Consider the following 22060-nt stretch of genomic DNA (forward strand, 5'->3'; position numbering starts at 1 on the left):
AAAATATCAAATATTATACAATAGTTGAATTATATACTAAAAACATATCAGGAGTATATTAAACTAACCAGTCGCAAGCAAAATGAAATACACACTAACTTAGTTTTATTTATAAAATTTATTAATTATTTTTATTAAGTTTTTATGATTGCTAAATAAATTTTAAATAAATAAACAATATTATATATAAAATAATGACGTAAATATATTAAAAGAAAAATTAAATAAAAAATTGTTTAAGGATTTTTTTATAAATAATACGATAATATTTTAGTTCACAAACTAACATATTTAAGGTACAAAATATTCATGATAATATTCAAATCACACATCAATGATTGGAGAATAATTTTTTTTATTCTTGATAGAAGATAAATGCTATTCTAATTTCTTATTTAGTTACACATTCATACTATTTGTACATACACAACATTTATATATAATGTATTTATTATATATTATATATTATATATTATTATAATAATAATATTTATAACATATAAATTTATATTAATATAATTGTTGACCCTGAATTTGGCCAACTGACACGGAGTCAAATACGCTTGATGTGGACAAACACGTTGGAAAGAATGTGATGACGAAATAATAAAGAACACAAAGGTTTATAGTGGTTCGGCCCCAGAATCTGGTAATAACCTACGTCTACTTGAATTATTATTGATGTAAGACTCAGAGGAGTGATCAAAGAATTAGGGTTCAATGAGTTTCAGTCCCCTCTCAGGAATAGTACAATAACTCTAATTTCTCGTGATATGAAAGTAAGAAAAAAGAAGAAGAAGAAGAAGAAGAAGAAGATCCCTTTCCCTTGAGCCCTCATCCTTTATTTATAGGCTCAAGGAGGATTTACATTAATTTGTTATAGATATGATTTCCTAAATAGTCGGATACTCAGGAAATCATGGGAGATAATCTCGGATACTATCATAACTGCATAAGATCTTTTCCGCGTATAATGTGCGTACGACCAGGCTGGTCGTATGAAGAAACCGATCGCATGACACTAGATGTCTTCCTGGTCGATGGTCGAGCACAGATTCTGCCAGGTGTCAGCCACGTGTATTTAATGCTTACCATGTCATTCACTTCTGATTTTTGGGATAACATTTGCCCCCCCCCAAGTTTATTTAGTGCGACTAGCAATAAAGAAACTTAAGGGAACAACCGTTCACATCCCCCTGATGTCTGTCAGAATCCCCGTGCATTTTCGAAAACAGTGACATAATTATGTCTAATCAAGTCTTTTCGGTTTCCAAAAAGGCAATTTGACGGCTTATACACTCCCCCACGTTTCGAAAGTGGGAAGTGATGATTACTGCCTTTTGGCCATCCCTTCGATCCCTATAAGTAGGCTTTTCTTTCCCTTTAAGAAATTTTTATTCACCATCTTTGCTAATATTTTCAAGAACTTGCACCAGAGTATAGAGCTTCAAAACCAGTCTGACGTCTAGCCGAAGGTCTTCTGACTCGAATTTTTCGCCTTCTTCCGAACCTCCATCTTCGCCCAGGTAAGAACTTCGTTCTTTAAGCTTTTCATTACGCCATGCATGCCATTTTTATGCTTTGCAACTTCTGTGTTCTTGAGTAAGGTTTTAAGGGTTTTTTGGTATAAACTGCCCATTGCTCAACAAGAGTGTATCTTTATGCTTTGTATAGGTCAGGACTTTAGTTTGATAGTTAGGATCATTGGTTTGGGGCGTTAGGTTGACGAAAAATTCAACCTTTAAGCCAAGTGAAAAAACCGAAATTTTTTCCCGCCCCTTAGGAGTCGAAAAAGTTCTCTTTCAGAAAACAGTTTACTTCCTTTTTTCAAACTACCCACGTTGAACTTAGCGTAGGATTAGGATGCTGCTGGTTATTTAGGCACGAGCAACGTTATCCCAATCTCCCACACTACTTCGCGGATTGTGTCTTATCTCCTCCGTTGTCTGTTTGCAGTTCATATGCAAGACCCTTGGGGAGGAGAAAGACCTATTGAAGACGATCTCCTGGCCCAACTGCTCGAAGGCGAAGAGAATCCATCTACTTTGATCCTAGAAATCCCCTTTTCTCATCCTAGCCCAAATTGTCCACCAGTCCCCAATCAGAAAATGGCCAGAACAAAAACCAAAGCCCGAAAAAGACGAACCCCTAACTCTCCAAGTCAGCCTTTTGCTGATGCTCCCTCAACCAGTGGTCGAGGTGAATTCGCCCCTGAGACCGACGTCCAAAGGCATGCCCGTCCTCGCCACGCTGATCAGCCGGCTATCGAGTGGCACGTCGTCCCCCCTAGTTCGGTGACGCTTCGTATGATCGCCAACTACCTAAACAAATACAATCTGACAAGGGTGACCCTGGTTAGACCTTCAACCGACCAGCGAGCCAGCATGCTAGGGGGGGCTTACGGCGCCTGGTCGAGGTACCACATCGAGGCAGGTGCCACCCTGCCTCTTCATTCATTCTTTCAAGGGGTGGCAAACTACTTTGGGGTGGCCCCTTTTCAAATCACCCCAAATGGGTATAGGATGCTGGCCGCCCTCTACATCCTCTACAAGCTCAGAAAATGGCCAGCTCCTTCTCTGCATGAGGTCAATTTTCTATTCGACCTCAAATCCAACCCCAACTATGATGGTACGGGGTTCTTCCACTTCTGCCACTAGGAGACCGGGCGCACCTTTCTGTCCGACACCACTCACATCTCCAACGTGGGGAAGTACCATCAGGAGTACTTCCTTACGACCAACATCGCCGCAGACAATATGGCCTTCACTCGAGGAGGTAAAAAAAATCCTTCACCAGTGGTTTTCGTATTTTAATCCTTTCTCGTCGTAATACTTTGCTGTTCCATTGTGTTCCAGGCCCATGGTTACGCCTGATCCCCACTCCAGGAATGGAGTTGAGGGCAGCAATTTTAGCCAGCATGCTAAATGCTGCTAAGAGTGTAAAGAACTTAATTAATGAGGCTAACCTTAGGCTGGCTGGCCTTTGAGGCTCCCAACCTGCGACTAACGAACCCGCGACGGGCGGTGTCCACGCTGATGCAAGACCTGAGCAGGAACCCGAGCAGCAACCTCAAGCACCCCCTCTACGGAGGAGGCCAACTGGGGTTACGATCAGGAAACCTGCTGTTCCCCACCAAGCAGCGGAATATTCGGTCCCCAAGGGCAAGGGGAAACAAAAGGTTGCCGAGCCTACCGAACTGTCTGATGACTCGTCGAATGTAAACGTTACATCATTCTCGTTTTTGAATAATCTGCCAATTCCTTCTCATCTATTTGATGGGGATGGAAACTTTAGGAACGCCCCTTCTTTAAACTCATATTTCTTCCAAGGACTAGGTAGTTCAGTAGATAATGTTACGACCAGTAGGTGTAGCTCGGGTACTTTACTTGTAATCCTTTTACTTTGATCTCTGTTTCCTGTGACCCTTTAATCTCACTATTCGAATTGTTTTCCTTTGTGCAGGTATGGACTCTGAGGACTTCTTCGAGCATTACCAAGCTGCTGCTGCCGCTTCTGTCCCGAAGAAGGACAGCAAAAGCGCTCGAGGGGAAAGCAGCAAGACCCCTTCAAAGAAGGCTCGGACAGAAGATGCTCCCATCGACGCCCCTTCCAAGGAGGACTTACCACATCCACCTGCCCCCGAGCAGAAGACCCCCACGCCTGTCGATCCCCAGCCTTCCTCTAAGGCTGCAGACAAGGAGACTTTGGACCACTTGTCTGAAGGCTCCCTGTCCAGCCACATAGTTGGCATGGCCAGAGAGAGAATATATCGGCTCTCGAAGCATAGACGCAGCCAGACCGCCATCAATGACACTACCACTGTGGACGTCGACCAAATCATCAACAGGGGGTTGAATGAGATAGTCAATGTAAGTCATCTTCTGCTACTTCCTGGTTTACATTATACTTCTTTTCCTAACTTTATCTCATTTTTTCTTCGGGGGCTGCTGTCTTTAACTGCCAGCTGGCACCGTGCTGGGGCAATGGTATCTCGATATAAGAATTTCGGCTCCAGGCTTGCCCAAGCTAAGCAAGTATTCGAGGCTGATAACAACAGGCTGCTCGTGGAGAACCAGGAGTTGTCTAAGCTGAACGAACAACTTTGCGAGGACCAAGCCACTCTCACCCAGGAGCTTCAGGAGAGTCAAGGGGCTTTAAAGAAAGCCACCGAGGAGCGGCACAGATGGAGGGAAAGTGATGTACTTAACACCCAAGAGTGTAAACAGCTCAAACTCGATCTGACCGCCAGCAGGGATGAGGCGAAGAAGCTTGAAGAACGGGTGCGAGAGCTCGAGGGGCGAGTGTAGGAGCTAGAGGAGGACGGGGCCAAAACTTTGAAGAAGTACAAGGAAGCCACCTTCCTTTGTTTCTACGACTTCTGGAAGCACAACCGGGAGGCCAACATTAACTATCTCTCCGAGCGGTTGCAAAGGACGCTGATGGCACAGTGCGCTGCTCGGTTGGAGGCAGAGGAGAGAGCCAAGGCCAAAACCCCTGCTGCTGATGCAGCGGCTGGTCCTCCGGCTGATCAAAGCGCTCCTAATCCAGAAGACCCTCCTGCTCCCCAGTAATAATTTTTATTTTTATTTTTTTATTAAGCTTTTATGGCCCACGGGTCTATTTGTAAAGACAATTTACTCTTATTGCTGTGAGGGCAGCTTTTTCACTTACACTTGAACAATTACATCCGAGCAGTATTGCTCGCGGTGTAAAGGCTTTTTCCTTTTAATTTCATATTTACATCCGAGCACTAATGCTCGCGGTGTAAATGATTGCCTTATTGATATTATAGTGTTTCTTTTATTATAATACCTGTTCGCATGACCGAACTTAGCATAGTACTCGTTTGATTTAACAAAACATAAATTTTGAAAAATGCTCTAAGTACCGTAGCATGCTTTCACTCATTTTGTTCATGTGTTTACATACCCCTTGGTATGCTTTGCTATCGATGTACCTTATATGCCCCCTAAGTGATCGAGGAGCTTTAGGTCCTTGGTCACTTGCCTTGACCACGGCCTGTACGAACATAACTGCTCGATAGTAAACATAATATATAATACAGCAAAACAACACACGTAATGAACAAATACTTGTAAAAATAAATTTACAAAGTTTGGCAAGAATGACTGGCTGCGCACAGTCCCTTATAATCTCGTATTGAAAATGGACTAAACATGTCTTTACGAGTGATCTTAAGAAGATCTTACACTTATAAGCGATTAGCCATACAACGTGGCTAACCCTTTTTCAAAACTTGTAAAAAGTAAAAATTAATACAAGCCAGTTCTTTAAAAAGGACTGTTTATTGGTAGTACTTGCGCAGGTGTTCACCGTCCCAATAACGTGGAACGAGATCTCCATTTAAGCGTGCAAGTTTGTAGGTGCCCGGATGAAGGACTTCTTCAATATGGTAAGGTCCTTCCCAGTTTGGTCCAAGTACTCCAGCAGTGGGGTCGCGGGTGTTCAAGAAAACTCTTCGTAGCACTAGATCTCCGACGTTGAATTTTCTTTCTTTAACTTTAGAGTTAAAATACCGGGCGACCTTTTGCTAGTACGCAACAACTCGGAGTTGGGCTCTTTCTCGTATCTCTTCAATCGAGTCTAGGGACTCCATCATTAGTTGGATATTCTGGCTCTGGTCGTATGTAATGCGTCGATGTGAGGGGGGATCTAATTCAACGGGCAGCATAGCTTCATACCCGTATGCTAAGGAAAACGGAGTGTGACCTGTAGCTGTTCGATGAGAAGTTCTATACGACCACAGTACTTCAGGCAGCTTTTTTGGCCATGCTCCTTTAGCATCTTCAAGTCTTTTCTTCAGGGTGTCCTTAAGCGTTTTATTCACTGCTTCGACCTGCCCGTTCGCCTGTTGTTGACGGTGAAATCTCGTCAACGAAATTAGATCGGAAAACTCAAAGGTAAGTCGGGCGAAGTTTATATAAGAACTGAGAATAAACTTTAAGGAAAAGTAAACACAGATAAACAATGGAGCAAGCCTTAGTATATTTCTCAATAGCCTCTGCATACAATGAATTTTCCAACCCCCCCCCCCCCCCCCCCCCCCCCCTCAGGTGGTGTTAGAGTTCATTTTATAGTAGGCTCTAATGGCCTTAGGTACATGGTGGTCCAGGAGACCAAGTGGTACATAAGTAATATGTCAGGGGAGTGGCTTCAGAGGTTGTGGTCATACATCCAGTACAGGAGAAGATGTCAGGAGGATGTCTCCACTACTTGTCTGTACCAATGTCTGATGAGTGGTGGCAGGCATAGTGGCGCTGGTGATAGTGGTGTCGACTCTGACCTTTGGCCGTAGACGTACGGGCCATAACTCTCATCCCAGCAGTCCCACTGGTACTGGTGTCCGTACTCAGTACTAGGTCGTACAAGTATGTCCTATTCGACTCGTACTGGAGCCTCTAAGCATAGGGGTCTTAAGGTGTAAGGAATGGGACCTTCGGTGCATGGCTCTACTCACGTGGCCACTAGGTGACGTAGCTCTCATTCCTTCGCGAGGCCCCCTTGGAAGGCTTATTGATGGCGCGGCTTTGTTGGCTGTTTAAGAGGCCAAGTGTGGTGCAGATGTGACCCCCATGAGGCCATGGGCGAGGCCACCATGGGGCCTAGATGGCGAGGCCACCACGAGGCCTAGATGGCAAGGCCACTCCGTGGGCGTGGGCGAGGCCACCACGGGGCCTAGATGGCGAGGCCACTCCGTGGGCATGGGCGAGGCCACCACGGGGCCTAGATGGCGAGGCCACTCCGTGGGCATGGACGAGGCCACCACGGGGCCTAGATGGTGAGGCCACCACGTGGGCATGGGCGAGGCCACCACGGGGCCTAGATGGCGAGGCCACTCTGTGGGCATGGACGAGGCCACCACGGGGCCTAGATGGTGAGGCCACTTGGTGCGTGCGGGCGTGGCCGAGCGAGGCCGCCAGGTGCGCACGGGTGTGGCCGAGCGAGGCCGTCAGGGGTGCGCGAGCGTGGCCGTCAGGTGCGCGCGGGCGTGGCCGAGCGAGGCCGCCAGGTGCGCGCGGGCGTGGCCGGGCGAGGCCACCTGGTGCGCGCGGGGCGTGGCCGAGCGAGGCCAATAGTATCCGTGCCTGACTGGCCGAGCGAGGCCATGGCTTCTATGTCGTGTAAATGGGGGCTTCATGGCGTTGATCTCATATTTTCCCTTGGTGAGATTTTGAGCCTTCTCATGAAACAATCTCCTATATTCAAAAAGGGCCTACAGGCTCGAGTCCAATTGCATGATTAAGTGGCTTTTATCCCTCCGTTCTAATCAAGGACTAGAGATTTTTTATTTGGTGGATTTTTGGCATCCACACCTGTGGATGCGCAACTGAAGAAAAGCTTTTGATAATCCCGTGTCTTTCGCAAGAGTCGGTGAATAGATCACTGTCAAATTAGGTGCCGTTGTCTGAGACTATTTTTCGAGGAAAACCATATCGAAAAACAATGTTCTTGATGACAAAGTCAAGAACTTTCTTGATTGTTATGGTAGCGAGTGGTTCAGCTTCGGCCCATTTGGTGAAGTAGTCAACTGCTACGACTGCGTACTTCACTCTGCCTTTTTCCGTTGGCAGGGATCCAATCAAGTCTATTCCCCATACTGCAAAAGGCCAAGGACTCTGCATCTATTTCAATTCGTTTGGAGCTGCTCGTGGGATTTTTGAAAATCTTTGACACTTATTGCACTTTCGCACAAACTCCATTGAATCTTCATTCATAGTCGGCCAGAAATAGCCTTGCCTTAGAATCTTTTTTGCCAAACTTTGCCCCCCAGCGTGATCCCCGCAGAAGCCCTCATGTACTTCTTTCATTAGTTCCTTAGCTTTCTCTGGTGTAATACATCTGAGCAGTGGCATGGAATATCCCCTTCGGTATAGAACGTTATCGACCAGTATATACCTAGCAACCTGCCTTTGAAGAGTTCTGGCCTTGTTTCTATCTATTGGTAGTACGCCATTTGTTAGATACTCCAAGTACGGCTCCATCCATGTATCTTCCATTCGGATTTCCATACTGGCTTCAATTGCTCGTATGCTTGGCTCACTAAATCTTTCTACTGGCACAATGTTCAGAGTATCAGCATCTTTCGCGCTCGCGAGTTTGGCTAAGGCATCTGCGTTCGAATTCTGATCCCGGGGTATTTGCTGGAGGGTAAACTTCTTGAACTGGGCCAATAGATCTTTAGTTTTGTTCAAGTAGGCCACCATTTTTAGGCCTCGTGCTTGATATTCCCCTAGAACTTGATTCACCACCAGCTGTGAATCACTGTAAATATCCAGCACCTTTATACTCATGTCTTTTTCCATTCTTAATCCAGCGAGGAGTGCTTCGTATTCGGCTTCATTATTTGACGCTGTGAAGTCGAACCTAATGGCGCAGTGAAATCGATGCCCCTCTGGCGTTATCAAGACCACTCCTGCTCCTGCGTGGGATTCGTTTGACGACCCGTCTGTGAATAACTTCCACGAAGGAGCCTCGTCTTGAAGCTCAGGTGCACTAGGTTTTTCGCACTGCTCGTTGTCTGGGAGTTCGGTGAACTCCGCAATAAGATCAGCCAAGACTTGTCCTTTCACTACTGCTCGCGGTGAATATGTAATATCGAACTGCCCCAGTTCGACTGCCCATTTTAATAAACGTCCAGCCGCCTCTGGTTTTTGAAGGACTTGCCGAAGGGGCTGGTCAGTTAAGACTGTGATAGGATGGACTTGGAAGTAAGGACGTAGCTTCCTTGAGGCCAAGATTAAACAGTATGCTAACCTCTCGATGGGAGGATACCTCAGTTCTGCTCCGATTAGCCTCTTGCTTACATAGTAAACTGCCTTTTGTACACCTTCTTCCTCTCGTACTAGTACTGCACTAGCAGCAACTTCAGTGATTGCCAGGTAGATGAACAAAGTTTCTCCTTCGATAGGTTTTTATAAAATAGGAGGCTGTGCCATATGGGCTTTCAAGGCCTGAAAAGCTTGCTCGCAATCTCCTGTCCATTCAAATTTCTTATTGCCCCTAAGTAGATTAAAGAAAGGGACACACTTATCCGTTGATTTTGAAATAAATCTACTTAGGGCTGCAATCCTCCCAGTTAAACTTTGTACGTCTTTAATCTTCTCTGACGATTTCATGTCGATCAGGGATTTTATCTTGTCGGGGTTGGCCTCGATTCCTCTTGCATTAACAAGGAACCCCAAAAACTTCCCTGATCCAACCCCAAAGGAACATTTGAGAGGATTTAGTTTCATCTAGTACTTGTTCAATACATCGAAACACTCTTGCAAATCCTTCATGCGTCCTTCCGCCTTTTTTGACTTTACCAGCATGTCGTCCACGTATACCTCCATGTTTACGCCGATCAACTCTTTAAACATGTGGTTAACCAGTCGTTGGTAAGTCGCACCTGCGTTTTTCAGTCCGAAGGGCATTACTTTATAACAATATAATCCCGTATCGGTCTGAAAGTTGGTGTGATCCTCGTCAGGGGGATGCATGCTGATCTGATTGTAGCCCGAGTATGCATCCATGAAAGAGAGGATCTCATGTCCTGCAGTAGCATCGACCAACTGGTCGATCCTTGGGAGTGGGAAACAATCCTTCGGGCAGGCTTTATTGAGGTCTGTAAAATCCACACAGGTTCGCCATTTGCCGTTAGGCTTGGGAACTAGTACTGGATTGGAGACCCACGATGGATAAAACGCCACCCTGATGAACCCATTCTCCTTTAATCTCTCAACTTCTTCTTTTAAGGCCTCGACCGATCCTTATCGAGCAGCCTTCTTTTCTGTTGCACGGGTGGAAAACTCTTGTCTATGTTCAGGACATGGCTTATGACTGCAGGATCTATCCCAGCCATGTCTTTGTGCGACCAAGCAAAAACTTCCTGGTTCTTCCGCAAAAATTCCACCAGTGCATGTTTCGTAGTGGGTTCTAAGTTTTTCCTGACCTTCACGACTCTGGTCGGGTCCTTCTCGTCAAGTTGGACCTCTTCCAGGTCCTCGACGGGTCCAACATTTTCCTCAAAATCCCCAAAGCAAGGATCTAAATCTCTATCCTCACTTTGGGAAACACCATTTTTGGTGACTTCATCACTGGATTAGGCTTGTGTATCAATTGCCATCTGCAACCTATTAGAGGGAGTGCTTTTTGACGTTCCTTTCTTTGCCTTCGTGACTGAGGCGTTGTAGCACTCCCTGGCCTCCCTCTGGTTTCCCAACACGCGTCCTACCCCTACGTCTGTCGGGAATTTCATGGCTAAGTGCCACATAGTGGTGACGGCCCGTAGATTAACCAGTATAGGCCATCCAATGACTGCATTATACGCCGAGGGATAATCGACTACTATGAAAGTAGCGAGTAATGTCCTGGTAGCAGGCGCTGTTCCTGCTGTCATTGGTAGTTTGATTGACCCTGTTGGGGCGAGTCTCTCACCAGAGAAGCCGTATATTTTTTGGTTGCAGGGCTCCAGGTCCTTAACGGACAACTTCATGTGTTCCAGCGAAGACTTATACAGGATGTTCACCAAACTTCCTGTATCAACTAGCACTCTCTTCACCATCATGTTGGCCATCTGAATATCCCCGACCAGCGGATCAGAATGTGGGAACCGGACATGTTGGGCATCGCTATCAGAGAAAGTTATTTCGCCTTCTTCTCATCGAGCCTTTTTCGGTGCGCTGTCGTCCACAGTCATCATCTTGATGTCCTGGTCGTGGCGCAGAGTCCGAGCATATCGTTCTCTGGCCTTTCCGCTGTTTCCCACGAGGTGTGGGCCTCCACAGATGGTTAACAATGTGCTAGTCACGGGGTCAGGCTGCAAAGGTGGCGAGTGTTGGCATGTGGGCGCTTGCTCGTTGCCACTTGGAGCTTCTCGTTGGGAATTTCCCGAGGCCTGTATATATCTTCTCAAGTGTCCTTGTCTAATAAGGAACTCGATCTCATCCTTCAGTTGGTTGCATTCATTGGTATCATGTCCGTAGTCGTTATGATAACGACAGAACTTGGTGGTGTCTCTTCTCGAAATATCTTTTGGAATGGGGGCAGGTTTCTTATAAGGCACGTTGGAACTCGTGGCCTGATAAACTTCTCCCCAAGATTCAACTAGGGCAGTATAGTTAGTGAACCGGGGTTTATAACGGTTGCCCTTGGCTCGTTTATTGTCGGAGGTGGAAGGCTCATTGTGTGGCCGTTTCCCCCCATTCTTGCCGTTGCCATTGCTGTTCCTGATGCCTTTGCCGTTGCCGTTGGGCTTGGACCCATTGACGGCTTTGGCGGGCTCAGCAGTCCCCTTGTCCTTGCCAAGGGGGCTTTCCTTCGTTGGCGATGGCGTCTTCGAGCTTAATGTAGCGATCAGCTCGATCTAAGAATTCCTGGGTAGTTCTAACCCCATGTTTTCTGAGGCTTTCCCAGAGAGGTGTGCGACGCTTAATCCCTGCAGTTATGGCCATCATCTTGCCCTCGTCTCCCATTATTTTCGCCCCAGTCGCTGCTCGCATAAGGCGTTGGACGTAATCCTTCAGTGGCTCTCCGTCCTGCTGGCGTATTTCGACCAGCTGATTTGCCTCAGTCGGGTGCACACGACCCGCATAGAACTGTCTGTAAAATTCTTTCACGAACATTTCCTAGGAAACTATACTTGCAGGAGGGACTTTGAAAAACCACTCCTGTGTGGCATCAGAAAGTGTTGCAGGGAAGATCCTGCACCGAGCGTCTTTGGACACTTTCCGAATGTCCATTTGTATCAAAAATTTGTTTACGTGAGATACCGGGTCGCCATACCCGTCAAAGTTCGGAAGCGTAGGCATCTTAAACTTGCTAGGAGTTTCTGCCATAGCTATCCTTTGGATGAAAGGAGTGTCTTTCCTCCTATCGTGGTCGATGTAAGATGTTCTTCCCCCGACCAGCTGCTGCACTGCCTGGTTGAGGGCATCTATCTGGGCCTGCACAGCGCCATGAATTGCTGTGGCCTCTGGTGTTGGGGGGACGTACTCGTCGTGCCGCTCGCGGTGATCGTTGAGTACATCTCTCAAGTCCTCATCTCTCCTCCGCTGCTCACTAGCTCCGAACCGGTTGAAGACGTTATTTTGTCTGGGCTGCCCCCCAGCGTCCCGTCTATCGGGCTGGTCATCCTGAGGTAGCTGGCTCCTGCCTCCACCTCTTTCTTCATTTCTCCGACCGGCATTCCCTCTGCCTGAGTCGGCCTCATTATAACCATGGCCATCTCTGAATCTTGATTGGCTATGGTGGGATCGACTGTTCCCTCGATTGCCTTCTCGGGATGGAACCTCCCGAGCGTTAGAGGGTGGTCTGCGTTGGTCGTTAGGTCCCCATGCATTATCATGCCGTGGGGGGCCTTGGACCGCAGAGCCTAACTCTGAGTTCCTCCTGTTACCAGGAGGATGCTGTCCTCTGTTCGGAAGGTTTGGCTCATCGCCCCTGTGGCGTCTAAGACTACGAGGTGCTGCGAGGTCCTATTCTTCCTCTGCTGCGGGGGATTTCCGCGACCAGTTTGGGATGGAGGCTGTGCTTCAGGGTCCCCTGGCGGGACATCGTCCTGAGGCGTCGGTGGCTGCTCGGGCCTTTGTGGGCTCGAGGGTGGGATAGGCGGGATAGGATTGGGACCCCTCTGGGGTGGCTCATCCACGGGTTGATCAGGCTGTGAAGCAGGTGCCGCCTGATTCCTAGCCAATTGTAAGGCTGCCTCGAGCGCTGCCATGGCCTTCCTTTGGCAACGGTCCATCTCCGCCTGCCTTTCACTCAGCTCCAGGCGCTGCTGCTTAATTTCCTGCTGCTGCCGCGCCATGATTTTGGCAGCACTTTCCTGGCTGGCCCTCAGATTGGGCAGCTCCTCATGCAATGCCCCTAGGGTACTATTCAGCGTCGCGTTGTCCATTTCTTCCTCATCAAATTCCAAATGCGGCTCATCTTCAGCCACGTTTGGAGGAGGAGGAGGAGGCGGGTTAGATGGTGCAGCGTCGGCCGCCTGTCCAGTTTTCATGGTAGTTTTCGCCATTGATCTGCTCAACGATACTGTATCAAGCTCTCAATGAAAGCACCAAAATGTTGACCCTGAATTTGGCCAACTGACACGGAGTCAAATACGCTTGATGTGGACAAACACGTTGGAAAGAATGTGATGACAAAATAATAAAGAACACAAAGGTTTATAGTGGTTCGGCCCCAGAATCTGGTAATAACCTACGTCCACTTGAATTATTATTGATGTAAGACTCAGAGGAGTGATCAAAGAACTAGGGTTCAATGAGTTTCAGTCCCCTCTCAGGAATAGTACAATAACTCTAATTTCTCGTGATCTGAAAGTAAGAAAAAAGAAGAAGAAGAAGAAGATCTCTTTCCCTTGAGCCCTCATCCTTTATTTATAGGTTCAAGGAGGATTTACATTAATTTGTTACAGATATGATTTCCTAAATAGTCAGATACTCAGGAAATCATGGGAGATAATCTCGGATACTATCATAACTGCATAAGATCTTTTCCTCGTATAACGTACGTACGACCAGGCTGGTCGTATGAAGAAACCGATCGCATGACACTGGATGTCTTCCTAGTCGATGGTCGAGCACAGATTCTGCCAGGTGTCAGCCACGTGTATTTAATGCTTGCCATGTCATTCACTTCTGATTTTTGGGATAACAATAATTATTAAATATCCAGTTTTGTATTAAATATTATTATAATAATAATATTTTATAATATTTGAATTTATATTAATATAATTACTAAATATTTATTATAGCAAAATTTTATAAAAATTAGGATTATATATTATCTCTTATATATTATTATAATAATAATATTTTATAACATTTGAATATATGTTAATATAATTATTAAATATCTAGTCTTGTATTATATATATTATTATAATAATATTTTATAACATTTAAATTTATATTAATAAAATTAATAAATATCTAATCTAGTATTAAATATTATTATAATAAGATATTTTATAACATTTGAATTTATATTAATATAATGAATAAATATCTGATAATATTTTATAATATTTGAATTTATATTAATATAATTAATAAATATTTAATTTTACTTAGTTTTAAAAATATATTCCATTAACTATTTAGAATATTTCATTAAAATTAACAAAAGAAACCTTTAAAACCAATCATTTTTGTTATTTACACACCTATACCAAAAATATACTTGTTATGTTGCATCACGTATACTATTTCTTCAATATAAATAATTTGTTATAATTATAGAAACTTTTTAAAAATTGGAAATAATAATATGAGATAATGATACGTCATATTTCCAGTGAATTCATTATATATGATATATTTGGTAACCATATTTTGTTGTACAATTTTTTAAGAAATGAGTAATGTAATAATATGAATATTGAATACAAAAGAATGAAAATGGAAAACAGATTTTAAGTATAATTAATGAAAAGGTAAAATAGTGTATGTTTATTGAAGTATACCAAAGATAGACTAAGAGTATATATCAAATGAATGAGTGATAATATTTGCACCCATTTTTCTATTTTTTTATTTTATATTCTAAAAAATATATATTTTAAATATTTAAATAAATTAAAAATTTAACAAAAAATATATAAAAATTTGTCTAAAAGTAGTTTTTTTCCTACAAAATTATACATTATTTTAAAAAAATTATGAAAACAAATAACATAAAATTATTGAAATTAACAAAAAAAGAATTTAAAGAATGTAAGAAAATAAATATTGAGAAAAAGTGTTGAAAATAATTTTAAAAATTAATGAAGTGTCTATATATATTTTTGGGAGCAAATATAATGCCTAAAATAAATAAATAGCATTTGCTAAGTATATTCTCAAAATAAACCTTTCATATTCATCATATATATGTATATTCTTTTTTGAAACTCTTATAGATTTGTATTTCCTTTAAAAAAAGTTATTTTTTAAATATCTTTCTTAGTATAAATAAGGATATATATACGAGTCCAATTTGTCAATTTTTGGGTTTTCCAAAGCAAATACCACTAACATAATGTATTATTTCAATACGTTATATGGGGAAATACCACTATATATGTAATGGCCTGGATAACCAAGACTGATACATTATGTATTTGAAATAGTACAAGACTTGTTAATCAAGTCATTTGAACAAAATTGTGATCCTAAGATCAATCATCAAGTTAGGGTTAAAAGATTTTGATTATAAACGGTTAATTTTCATTAAAACAAATGTATAATACATTGAGAGCTCCTACAGGAGACCAAGAGCAACAGTCGAATCGAGAAGACAACTTGATCATTGAGAGCTCAGATAACACTCGTGAGGAATTAGTCCAGGAAATTGCTGGTACGGACGTCAACGAAGATGGAGATGCAGACTTAGGGGTTCATCCGTTGGGTGAGGACGATGGGCTGGATGGCTCAGACTATCCTGATGGTTTCGACGAGGAGGTAGATAAGGTTGATTTGAAGTCCAATCGATTGTCCTGGGCAGACAAAGTGGAGGCGAGTGATTTTCAAGCCTCTGCTCAGAAACAATGGCAGAAATTTCAGACTGGAAGTCTCTCATTCTCAGACCAGAAGCTTGAGTTTACGGAACCTATTTTCAGAGAAGGCCGGAAGTTTGCTCAAATTGATGCAGAGGGGGTTAGAATGCAGTCTGCTAATTGGAGTTCGGCAGTCATCTGTATGGTTTTGGGAGCTAACCCTCCAATGGCTGTCTTTGAAGGGTTCATTAAGAGGGTTTGGGGTCACCTTGGGATAGCTCAGATAGCTAGAATGACGATGGGGTTAACAATGGTCAAGTTCAATGATGATGCTACAAGAGATCATGTCCTTGAACATGGCCTTATCCATTTTGATAGGAAACCAGTCATAGTGAGGCCTTGGACAACGGATTTGAGTGCAGTTCGTTTGGTCCGAACGGTTCCCCTCTGGATTCGCCTTCAAGACTTAGGGCTTCAATATTGGGGTAGCAGGTGCCTCAGTGCTTTAGTTAGTACTATAGGTAGGCCGATTATGGTAGATAAATTTACGCAGGAACAGTCTCGTGTTCAGTTTGCTCGTGCTATGGTTGAGATGGAAATCACAGACAATCCTCCGAGGAGTATTCAATTCATTAATGAACATGGTCAGATTATGGAGCAAGGAGTTGAGTATGAATGGCTCCCGATTAAGTGCAAAACTTGTGCTGGGTTTGGGCACTCAATGGCTGAATGTAGGAAAGAGAAGAAAGATCAATGGGTTAAAAAAGAAGCTAAGGCACACATAGAGGCGGAGAAGGATTTAGGAGCTCAGCAGGAAGGTCAAATGAAAGCTGATGGGCTTCAGGAAGGAGAGAATAAGGATATGGTGGCCCTAGAGGAGTCCACCTCTTCAGGTGAGACTGCTAAGGAAGGTAACAAGGTATCAGATGCGGGTCCTAATCCTTGGAAAACCCCAAAAAGAGTTGTAGCTCAGCCTAAGGCAGGTCAGAGAATTGTAAACCAAGCTCAGAAAACTGGTCATAACACTAAAGCTCTGAACAAGTTTGATGTCTTGACAGAAAAAGAGGTGTCTTACAAGGATGACAGATTGCATCCTAGCTCCTCTTATGGATAGATATAACATTCTAAGTTGGAACGTTAGAGGGCTCAATAAAGTTAATAAGCAAAGCCAAGTTAGTGCGTTATGTAATAAGTATAAAGTGGGTGTTTGTGGACTGTTAGAGACTAAACTTAAGGGTAGCAGTGTTAGCAAGTTCATGGAGAATCACTTCCCTAATTGGGACTTTTATACCAGTTCTGTTATTGAAGGGCGTATTTTGGTCATATGGAGAAGGTTGTTCATCAAATCTGTTATTCTTGAAGAATCTTCTCAAGCAATTCACTGTCAGGTGAATTTGAAGGGGTTGCAGCAGGAAGTAGGGGTTACATTCGTCTATGGCCTCAACTCTTTAGAGGGCAGAAGATGGCTTTGGGATGGCTTACACAGACCTTATCACTTGCATAAAGCTTGGATCTATCTTGGTGATTTTAATGCTCCTCTATCCGGTAAAGATAGAGTGGGAGGCAAGAAGATTACTGATTCAAAATTGCATGATTCTATTACTTGGAGGGATGGTGCGCAGGTGGAGCCTCTTAGGGGTATTGGCTCCTATTATACGTGGTCTAATAATCAAGAGGGTGCTGCTAGAATATACTCTAAAATCGACCATGTGCTGAACAATGAGAAATGGCTTGACTTATTTGCTCACTCTACAGCTACTTATAGGTGGGAAGGCATCTCAGACCATTGTTCCTGTTTGGTGAGTTTCCACACTTCTGAGCAGCTGGGTTATAAAATGTTTCGATACTATAATTACTGGGCTGAGCATGAGGATTTCAAGGAAGTAGTGATGTCTAGCTGGAGAGGCCCAATCTCGGCTTTGGGTATGAATGCTGTTTTTCTTAAACTCTTGAGACTTAAGCATTGCCTGAAAAGTTTTAATAAGAACCGTATAGGAAGTCTTCAAAGTAACTATCATAAAGCCAAGGAGAGTTTTACTCTTGCCCAGCTTCAAGCTCAAGCTCACCCCCTTGACCCTTTTTACCAAGAAGCTTAGAGGTCTGCGGCAGGGGAGTATGCTATACAGGAGAAGTGCTATCAGAGTTTCCTTGTTCAAAGGAGTAAGGTCACCTGGTTGCGGCAAGGAGATCTGAATACGGCCTTCTTTCACGCTGTCCTTAAGAAACGTAAGGCTGAAAACGGGATAGTTTCTTTCATGACAAAGGAAGGGCAGATGGTTGATAACTACTCAGAGGTGGTGGCTCACTTTCTTGATCACTTTCAAACCTGTTTAGGGAGTCCTAGTTCAGCTTCTGGCAGGGTTAATTTGCAGTGTGTTGACTTGGGGCCAAAGCTTTCAGTTGATCAACAAATGCAGCTCTTGAACCCGTTTTCTAAGAAGGAAATCCGGGAGGCCTTATTTAGTATTCCTAGTACTAAGTCCCCAGGTCCGGATGGGTATGGTTCGGGCTTCTTTAAAGCTGTTTGGAGCAAAATTGGAGAAGAAATCTACTCAGCCATTACCTACTGTTTTGAATCTGGCAAGTTTCCCTCTCATCTTCATGATACAACTATCTCTTTAATTCCCAAGATTGATAATCCGTCTAGGGCAGTTGACTATAGGCCCATTGCCTGTTGTTCTACTCTATATAAGTGCATGGCTAAGCTGATATGCAAAAGATTGGCTACTGTTCTTCCTAGTATTGTTAACCCCAATCAAGGAGCGTTCATTAAGGGTCGGTCTATTGCTCACAACATAATGATCTGTCAAGATCTCATTAAGAATTATGGGAGGGCTGTTACTTCTTCGAGGTGTGCAATTAAGATTGATTTGAGCAAAGCTTACGATACCGTCGACTGGTTTTTTCTAGAAGGATTGCTGAAAGCTTTAAAATTCCCTATAAAATTAATAGGCTGGATTATGTCCTGTGTTAAGAGTACTACTTACTTCTTAGTGATGAATGGCCGAGTGCAAGGCAAGTTTAAAGGGGGGAAGGGGCTGAGGCAAGGAGATCCTATGTCACCCCTTTTATTTGTGCTTGTTATGGAATATTTGACTAGGAGTCTCCATCTTGCTGCTCAAACTTCTCTGTTTCGTTATCACCCGCTGTGCAAGAGCTTAAAGATTATTAATCTTTGTTTTGCAGATGACTTGTTAGTGTTTTGCAAGGGTACTCTCCCAGCTGTGAGGAGTGTCAAGAGGGTCCTAGATGAGTTTGCAGCTGCTACTGGTTTGAATATTAACTCAGGCAAATCACAAATTTATTTCGGTGGGGTTTCTTTGAAGGATAGAGCTCTTATTTCTCAAGAAATTAATCTAGCTGAGGGTTCTTTTCCCCTTAGATATCTAGGGATACCTCTAAGGCCTACCAAGTGGAATCACTCTGACTGATGGACCCAAAACGGGTATGTTTAAAAAATTTATATATCGCAAGCGCACGAATCGTCCATATAGAATAGTGATCGTGTAAGCAAGGATGTCGAACCCAATGGAGTTGTCTAAAATCGAAAATGAAACTATTTTAAATCAAAAATAATAAATTCTAACCTAGCTCCAAAGATTGATGAGTTTTAATATTATGAACATAAAATAAAAGATTGAAAAATAAAGCTATTTAAGAGAATAAAAATAAAGCAATAATGAGTTGAAAATAAGTATTAAAAGAAAAGATTATTAAGATACTATAATCCACAAAATGTAAGTTTAATAATATTTATTAGTATATTGATTCCCAAGTTTTAGCGATAGTTAAAATAATTTAAACTATCCTTTTCCAAAAATATTTATAATTTTAAACACAAATTTCTTATAAAAAGATAGGATTTTTCTTCACTTTTCAAAATTATAATTTCAAAGCATTTAGTGTAAATCAATCTAATGAAATAACAAATAAATCAATGAACATTATTTATAAGGCAAAACATAATATTTTTGTTCTAAGCATGGATGTGTACAATTTAATGACACATCTTACACAAAGAATATTATGTTTATGCACTAATGAAGAACAAAGTGTAAATATGTTCTAACAATCTAAAATACAAGATATTTAAGATGAAAGAAATATATGTAGAAGAAAAATCCATAAACTTTGTTGCATTACAAGGGAAATCAACATACAACATAAATATTACATAGTTACAAGTTGCTTCATCATGATCTTAATAATCTTATGAAAAAGATTAGAAGCACATAACTAGAGTAGAAATTACAAAATAAAAGACATACATACTTGCAAAATGCTCTTGAAAAACCCAAATGGAAGATAGAATGGTAGAGAGAAAATGAGAGAAAAAAGATGGTAACCAAAATTAAGCACCCCAAAAATGGTCTTCAAAACCCTTATTTATAGCCAAAATGAGATTATTAAGATAATCAATTTAAATTAAGTAAATTGATTAAATTAATTATAATATGGTAAATAGGGGTAAATTGTAGGAGTGATGATGATTTTGGGGTAAAAATTGTGTAGAAAATGGGTGAAAAGTGTGGCATTTTTAGACAAAAGGGACAAAAAGTACATTATGGGCTCAAGAATTGGAGGCTTTGGCTGTTGGGCGGCTGTGGGCGTGTGGTGCCAGGCAGGCCAAAGTGGCTAGCAGCTGCAATTTGGCAGAGGAGAAGGCCAGGCGGGCCGGGCCTGGTGCAGAGGCAGAAGAGAGCCCACATTTGGGCTGGGCTGAAGGCAAGCCTTGAGCTGGCTGGCACTTTGCTGCGTGGGCCTGGGAGGAACTGGGCCTTGGACTTGGCTTCATGCGCCTGTGGCCGAAGCTGGGGAGTGATTGGCGTGGCTGTGTGTTGGAGGCAGCATATGAGGAGATGCTTGGGACTTGGTGGCTTCAGGTGGTGATGCTGAGAAGTGGTTGACAGCTGGCGTGGAGAGCTGGGCCGTACGGACGGGCTGGGGCAAGCTGAAGGCTGGCGTGGGCCTGGGCCTTGGTGGGCTGCTGAAGGAGAAAGGCCTTGTGCCCACTTTCTCTAATTCTTCTTCACAAATGCCAAAATTCTTTCTTTCTCTTTATTTTTTTTCAAACACAACATAATTCCTACACCATAAAAATTAAATTAAATAACAATCAAATCTTTTCAATTAAAAATAAATCATATTAATTATTTGAAAATATTGATCATAATTTAATTTAATATAGCATTTAAGTTCAAAAGAATTACACTTTTAACTTCTAACTTAACAATATTAATTTTAAATAATTAAACTATAACATAACACAATAAAATATCTATAAAAACATATAAAAATCTAGAAAATTACAATAAGACTAATAAATGCAAAATTACTTAAAAACTTAATAAGTTAATTAAAAACTCAAGAACTAAGCAACAATTAGCATATAAAATATGGTAAAATAACTCTATTTTGTAGAGTTATCACTGACTGTGAGACGTTCATTCAGAAATTTCGATTGAAAATTCAGACTTGGGCTAGTAGACACCTCTCTTTTGCTGGTAGGATCCAGCTTATAAACTCTATTCTTCTTGGGCTTCGAAATTACTGGATGTCTATTTTCATTTTGCCTCAAAGTGTGGTTAAGGAGGTTGAAAAGCTTAGTAGAGGGTTCCTGTGGGGTGTTAACGGGCAGAGAAGCAAATTGCATCTCCCTTCTTGGCAAAAAGTTTGTCTTCCCAAAGCTTATGGTGGAGTGGGGTTTCGAGAGGGTTCCCCTTGGAACCGTTCTGTTTTGGCCAAATATATTTGGGCATTAGCTTCCAAACCTGATTTGCTTTGGGTTAAGTGGATTAATTCCATTTATTTGAAGGTTAAAAGCTATTGGAATTATGACTTAAAGGGGGACTGTAGTTGGTATTGGAGGAAGCTTTGCCACCTAAAGAATCATTTCAGTTTTGCTGCCATTTCAGCAGCTGGTTTGGAAGGAAAGTTCAGGGCTTCGAAGCTATACAATAGTCTCCTAATTCAGCAAAAGGATGAGTTCTTTCGGGTAGTGTGGAGCAGGTGTATTCTCCCCAAGCATAGGTTCATGTTATGGCAAGTTATCCACTCTCAGTTACTGACTAGGGATAATCTCAATCGGATACATATTCCTCTGGTTTCCCTGAATTGCCCAGTGTGTGATAACTTCCTTGAGACTCACGGCCACTTGTTTTTTGACTATCACTTATCTGCTAGGCTGGCTCAACATCTGTTCAGTTGGTTGGGTTTTGCGGCTTGGCCTATGGGTTATAAAGGCTGGCTGGTTTGGTTTTCTAGAGCTAGGAGTGGTGCCATGGCTAAAATTGTTTCTATGGTGTTTGCAGCTGCAGTTTATAGTATATGGACAAACAGAAATAGATGCTATTTTGAAGGCTGTTCCTATCCGGTTTGGAAGATGGTTCAGGATATAAAATTCATTACTAAACATAGAATTTACTTAGCTTCTAACAGATATAGTTCTACTAGAGATCAAATGTACATTCAATATCTCCTTTGTAATTAGTTGTCTGATGTGACCAGCTTCAGTTGGTTCGGTTTTGTAGATGTTTTGATTGTATTTGCTTGTTCTTGTTCAATGAAGTTACTATT

Source organism: Humulus lupulus, chromosome X, assembly GCF_963169125.1.
Source record: "Humulus lupulus chromosome X, drHumLupu1.1, whole genome shotgun sequence".
Taxonomy (NCBI): Eukaryota; Viridiplantae; Streptophyta; class Magnoliopsida; order Rosales; family Cannabaceae; genus Humulus; species Humulus lupulus.